Here is a 6,525-nt window from a genome sequence, read left to right as displayed (position 1 = left end):
TAAAATTCCTAACCCCTAAAATCACCACCTCTTCCCCTTCACTTCTGCGAGCCTCTCTTCTCGACAACCTGCAAACCAAGGCCTGCCAAGACCCGTTTAACTAGATGAATATACATATAAGAGAGATATATGAAGATATATATTATAAATGCAGAGCATTAATTTAGAACTCATATCATATTTTGCTATTTATTATTATCTGCTTATGAAAACTTATAGTAGTAATATATATGTAGTTGAAACTAAAATATCAATTATAGCTAGACTGACAACAGTTCCAAAACACCATATACTCCCAGAAAAAAAATACAAAAACCAAAAAAAAAAAAAGATACAGAAACCCAGAAAAGAATTCAAAAAACCCAGTGAAAAATACAAAAAAAAAAAAAGCACTTGAGCTTCAAAGGGTTGCGAACGTTGCCCAGATCTCTGCCAAGACCAGGTGTCCCATCGGAGCCTCTCCGAGATCTCGTGGCTCCATACCGTGCCGTTTTGCCCAGATCTTAGCTGTGTCGTTTAGAAGTCGGAGCCTAAGGGAAGAGTTGTATCCAACTTCGATTCGAAGCTCACTCTCTCGGTCCAACTTAACCTGGCAAACTGTGGAGGCTGATGATGAAGCAAGAAGAAGAAGGGCAGGAAGAAGAAGGGCAGGAAGAAGAAGAGGACGACGAAGAGGATGAGCTGCCAATTTTCTTTTGTGTTTATTTGTTAGTTTTAGTTTTTAGGTTTTAATTAATGATTTATTTTATTTTAATAAAATTAAAATATGAATATTAAGTATTTATTATTTTATTTTGATTTTAATTTTTTTGATTTTTAATTTTTAAATATTTAAATAATAAATAAAAAAATTAATGAAATGGACCAATGAACGAGTGACATGTGGACACTAACCTGGCACATAACGGGGAGGTACCTATGGAAATTCCAGAGTAGTGACGGAAGGTATTTTTACCGCTAAAAATAGGACTTAGGTATTTATCTGCTACTCGGCACAAAACTTAAGTATTTATGCCGCAAATTACTCTAATAATTTTAATAAAGTATCGCTAATAATTCTTCAACTATCTCATTTTTGTGGTAGTACACTAAGTACTAATGGTTGTTAACAAAAAAAAAAAAAAAAAATCATTGCAACACAAATAAATACAAAGTAATTGTTTTTGGTAAGTAATATAACAAGGAAACCCCAAAATATACATTCATTATTCCAATTAAATTCCCAAATTTGACTGATATATTGATATTCTTTTAGCTAAATTTGTTTGGGTTGGGATAAGCATTGTATTATTATTATTATTATTATATATAAGTGTTGGGATAAGCATTGTATGCAAATAAAAATGCCTAAATTGGTTTGTTCAAAAAATAAATAAATAAATGGCCTAAATTACCAACCCTCTTAAAACAGTTTTCCTTATAAGAATACATCGAGGGTTATATATATGATAAAACCAACGAAGACACAACTATATAATAGAGTTCAATAATATTAGTACTCCTTATCTGTCACCAATATGGCGAAGTACTCTTGGAGTTGGAACAACAAGGTCGTAATTTTCTTGGTGGTGCTATTGTTCGTAATAACAACCCTGGGTAATTGAAACTCTATCTCTCTCTCTCTCTCTCTCTCTCTCTCTCTCTCTCTCTCTCATATTCTTATTTGTTGTTTTGTTGTAATGAACCAGTAAAGCATAATATATAAGTCTTGTTATTTGGCAACCTCAAACCAATGTGATATTTTATAAATTAATTGTGGTTTCTCGTATGAAATAAATTAATAAAGTGTGTTTTAATATTTCATTATAATTATATTATAGAAATAAATAAAATGGTGTAAAAATTAAAAATATGCAGGATATGGTGTGGATGGTATTAGTGAACCGAAAGTAGCTTGCAGAGATTCTAGGGATTGCGACGAAGAGGCCTGTAATGGATGCCTCATTTGCAATTGTGTCGAGGGTTATTGCGAATATGTCTGCGGCAAATCACAGCCAACAACAACACCCAAACTCCCTTATATATATTCCAACACATAACTAAAACAAATATGTGTGTTTTAAATTAATATATATTTATATCATCAAATAAGATATATATTTATGTTTTATTTGTTTAATTTAATCTTCAGTTTCTTATATGAAATCAACCACAAGAATATTCGTGTTTTGCCTTTTAGTTTTTCCCTCTAATACTCTTCGAGTTGACTAATAAATTTTTAGGTTAATTATAATTTTTGGCACTTAATTTTAAATTTTAACATGTACTAAATTATATTTATGAATTTTTAAGGCCGTTAACAATTTTTTCTGAAATATTAAAATTATTAGATTTAAAGATATTTTTTTTCTAATGTTAATAAGGAAAGTCTAACATGAATGAAAGTTTAGTGGTTTAATTTAAAACATGTTAAAGTTTCACGAACATAATTTGGTAGATATTAAAGTCTAGAGAGCATAATTTATTATATGAACAATCATATAATTAGTAAAATTGAATGAACCTGGACAAATGTCATTAAATCTAACAATCTCATTAATTCAATGAAAATATTTAGCAGCTAAAAAAATGATTTGGCACCAATAAAAATTAAGGGAGTAAAAATTCTAATTAGTGTAATGTTGATAAATGGTCTGAGATGTAAAATTACCTTAAATTTGTAAACTAAGTTAGTAAATGTGTCTTTTTTAAAAAAATTAAGAAAATAGTCAAATATGATAATTAGCTAATAAAAATAAGGAGAATTACCCCATAAACTGTTTTTTTAACTTTTTTTTTTTTTTTCAAATTTACGGTTTGGGTTTCTAAAATGGTTTATCCGGTCGTTTCAATGTGGGTTGATATACGATTTATTGTTGCGATTTAAGTTGCAACGCTAGTTGCAATAGGAGACTCTATGTAGAATTCCGTAAAAATGCAAAAAAAAAAAAATGTTTTGAAATGTAAAAATAAAAAAGTCTCTAAAATTATAAGAATACATTTACTACATATTATTTTTTAAAAAATGTATATAATAATTAAATTAAGTTATATAATTTTATTAGTTGCATACTATTATATTGTAACTGTTGACCGAGGTTTTCGGCAACCAATTAAATAATGTATGAGAAAAGCTGTAGAAAGTGTAATACAGGAGATTTTTATGTGGTTGGGGCATTAATGAGCCTTAGTCCACGAGTCTTTTGTATTTATGAGAGTGTTTATTACAAAGAATGTTCTTGGTGGATTTTTTTTCCTATTTTCTCTCTTCGATTGCTTAAATAAAATCGATCGACCCCTTTTCAGTCTATCTGTGGGGTATTTATAGTACTTTTCTAGGGAGATCCCTAGGAATGGATCACTTGTCCTTCTGTGTTAGCTTCATAGGGGCACATATTCCTAGCAATACAAAATAAGAAATACATGACATATACCGTAGGTATCTTAGGAGTTAGGTGGATATAATCTTTTATCCTCTCTTGACTGATGTGATTCCTCATAATGTAGCCATCACTAGACTCTTCGATTGTTGTGTAATCGCCGTAAAAAGGGGCTTACGCCATCTGTCACGTCTTTTATGGAGGTTTCAACACGTCTTCCCCCATGCGCCATTAAATGCGAAGTGATTGTTCAAGTAATCTCTTTACCTCCGAGAACTGTATTAGCATGGCTTTAGCCTCCCAGAGAGTAAAGATATGTCTTATGCTCTCCTCCGGGAGGCACATTCCCTGAGGTGTTCCGTTTTTGTCCAAGACTTAGTTGATTTTCGTGAGTGATGGTTCTTTGAGATCCACGTGTCACCCTTATCTGCGTCCACATGTTTTGGGAAAAACTAAAGGCAATATTTACCCCCCAAGCTCGTTTAGTGAAGGGTAAATGAGGCTTGTTTGATGCCTCCGGTTAGCTTGTTGATAGTACTGCACGTGCCTTAGGCGCATGGGTTGTATTTATGATGGTCATCATTAATATTTATTTCTTTTGCAGGCAACGATTCGCTTCCCGTCCATTGAAAAACCGACGCATTTGATTTGGGTACTCAAACGTTTTCAAATGCCTTGGCCCCCACTTATCTCACCCGTTGGATTTGTAGAATGCGAATCAATTACAATTCCCACCGTACGATGGTGTCTGATCCCAGCTGTCTTGCACCTTTTCTGGTCTATAAAAGCCAACATTTTTCCTTCATTGGGTTACTGTTGCTATCTCGCCATTTCGACCCAAGAAACTCTGAGAAAATTTCAGAAACCATAGATTTCTTGCTGCTATTTCTTCGTCGTTGCCAGTTCACATTCTACCGTCGATCATCATCAACTTCCAGTTCATTACCTTTATGTAAGTTTTGTGGGTACATTTTGCTTTTGCTATTCATTTGCATGCTAGAGCAGAGTTTTTGGTAGAGTCGTATTTGATTTCTACGGTTGAATATTTTGGTGAAGGCCGTTGGATGGCGTATCTTTTCATCTGTGTTCTGCTACTTCCTTTCTTTTTCATTTTGTAAACACTTTTTTTCTTAGGGACTGTTAAGAGTATGACACGGTTTTCAAACTTATGTCCCTCTCTCTTTTTGTCTTTTCCTTTTTCTCCTACTTTCACTGTCTTTGGGATATTTGCACCCGATGTATGCCAAGGAAAATCCATGGATTTATTTCTGGCAGACATCCGAAGGGGGCCTCTTTCCAGCGGTTAGGGGACCCCCATTCCCTCCTTTTATGTTAGGGTTTTGTTTGGGGGCTAACTGCTGGATTTCGCTTTTTCAGAATCTTACTAATCTCGAGACATGTCTATCCCCACGACCGGAGCGAAATCCTTAGACAAAGGTTCTAACACCATGGCCACCCTTGAGGAAGTGATGAAGGGACCTGTGGTCCAGGAGAAATATACTTGCCGATACACCGACTGGGAGGCTGATGAGTTGCATTCAACTCTAACCTGCGTCCACCAACTGGAGAAGATCGTCACTATGGCCGGGATCATGCCTTCTATTTTTGAGTCTTTCACCGTCTTCCCAGAGACGAGGAGACACCCAACTATAATTATGGTGGCTTCAGAGCTTGGAGCCAGACTCACCTCATGTCCGGGGCAATGCTACCGCTTCAGGATTATTTCATCAATCTCTTAGTTTTTATTGGCCTTGCGCCTTACCAACTTATCCCCCAAGCATATCGCCTGCTCTCAGGCTTGTTTATTTTTTATGTTGCCAGAGGCTGGGCTTGGCCCAGCCTGGCTGAAATCCTTTATTTTTATGAACTTGTATCTGTCCCCAAGAAGAGAGACAAAACTCAAAGATGGTTTTTTCACACTCTGGGCCCATCCTGCTAATGAGGGTCCGGTTCCTTTTAACTTCCAGAAAAGTGGTAAGGAATATCGTCACCGGTTTTTCTTCTCCTCCAGTTTCCAAGCTGTTGAGCGCCTTCAACACGCCCAGGTCTTCTCCATAAACGACAAGGATTGGTTGAATGTTGGGGACTTGGTCACGAATGCACACTGCAGGAGGGCCAAGTTGATTACAGAGAGCCAGTCAGTGGATGATTTCAATTTATCCAAGGTTCTTTGCCCCAACGTTTGCAATCCTAACTCCGAGAAGGCGCTTCGGGTAGACATTATTGCTTCCGTAGAGGACCGATATAAGATGTACCTCTTTAGGAGGGAACAAGAATTGGCCTACATCAAGGCCCAAGCCGTCGTAGGGAGGGTCCTTCGGATCGAGGCTGGAAAAGAGCAGGTGACTTCCCGGCCCAAGCTTCCGTTCCCAGTCCCCAACACTGGGGCTCCTGATGCCATTACCTCCGGAGCTGGTAAGTCCCCACTAATTGTTCATTGTGTCTCTTCCGTTAAGGATTATTCTAGCTGTAGGCCAATAGAGTTTGATGAACGGCTTCATAGGTTTAGGATGCCCCCTTTCCGATGTGGTGACCATGCCAAGGGTTTTTATTTTTCCAACCTTGGTCACTTTTTAGGCCGGTTCCGAATGGGATCCGGTCCTCCCGTACCTATTCTCGTGGATCATTCTGCCTATTTATCTTCTAGTTGGTTCCTCCCCTCGGACAACTTTCTAGGGTACGACAACACCAGCCTTTTAATACATGCTTTTGCTAGGGCAGAATTAGATCATCAATGAAGGATTAGTTTTATTTCTTTGTTTTTGCATGCATGATTTCTCGATAATGTTCTAACGCCTTTATTTGTCCATTTCTTCAAGCAGCGAAGCCAATGGATGAGCTCCTGGACGCCCTAAAAAAGATTCTGAGGGAGGCCCAAGACAATTTTACTCGCAGCGATTACGCCGGGAATGTTTGGGATTGAAATCTGGATCCTTTGACTGACTGGTTCAACCGCTTCATTGGACCTACCCTGGCTCCCTTTGCCTCAGAATTGATGAGCCACTTTGCTGTCGGCCTAGTTCAGCTCCCCATGAAGAGATACGCAGCATGTACTTCTACCAATCAGGTCTACCAAATCCAGGACGTGAGTGCGGCCATGACTGCGGTAAGTTCCCATCTGTTAGAGATTTTCAAGCTTCTTTCGATGCTTGATATCACACACTCA

The 6,525-nt window shown here is 37.1% G+C and overlaps 1 long non-coding RNA gene across 1 annotated transcript; it reads left to right on the top strand.

Moving 5' to 3' along the window:
- The first annotated feature begins 1,311 nt into the window (after positions 1-1,311).
- On the top strand, positions 1,312-2,119 carry LOC115701327 (uncharacterized). The gene is made up of 2 exons (XR_004008533.2): positions 1,312-1,596; positions 1,858-2,119. It is a non-coding gene; the product is annotated as an uncharacterized LOC115701327 (long non-coding RNA).
- The last annotated feature ends 4,406 nt before the right edge of the window (positions 2,120-6,525 follow it).

Source organism: Cannabis sativa, chromosome 8 (assembly GCF_029168945.1).
Source record: "Cannabis sativa cultivar Pink pepper isolate KNU-18-1 chromosome 8, ASM2916894v1, whole genome shotgun sequence".
Taxonomy (NCBI): Eukaryota; Viridiplantae; Streptophyta; class Magnoliopsida; order Rosales; family Cannabaceae; genus Cannabis; species Cannabis sativa.
Note: the sequence above shows the minus strand (reverse complement) of the source record. Positions and strands in the feature narration are given on the sequence as shown.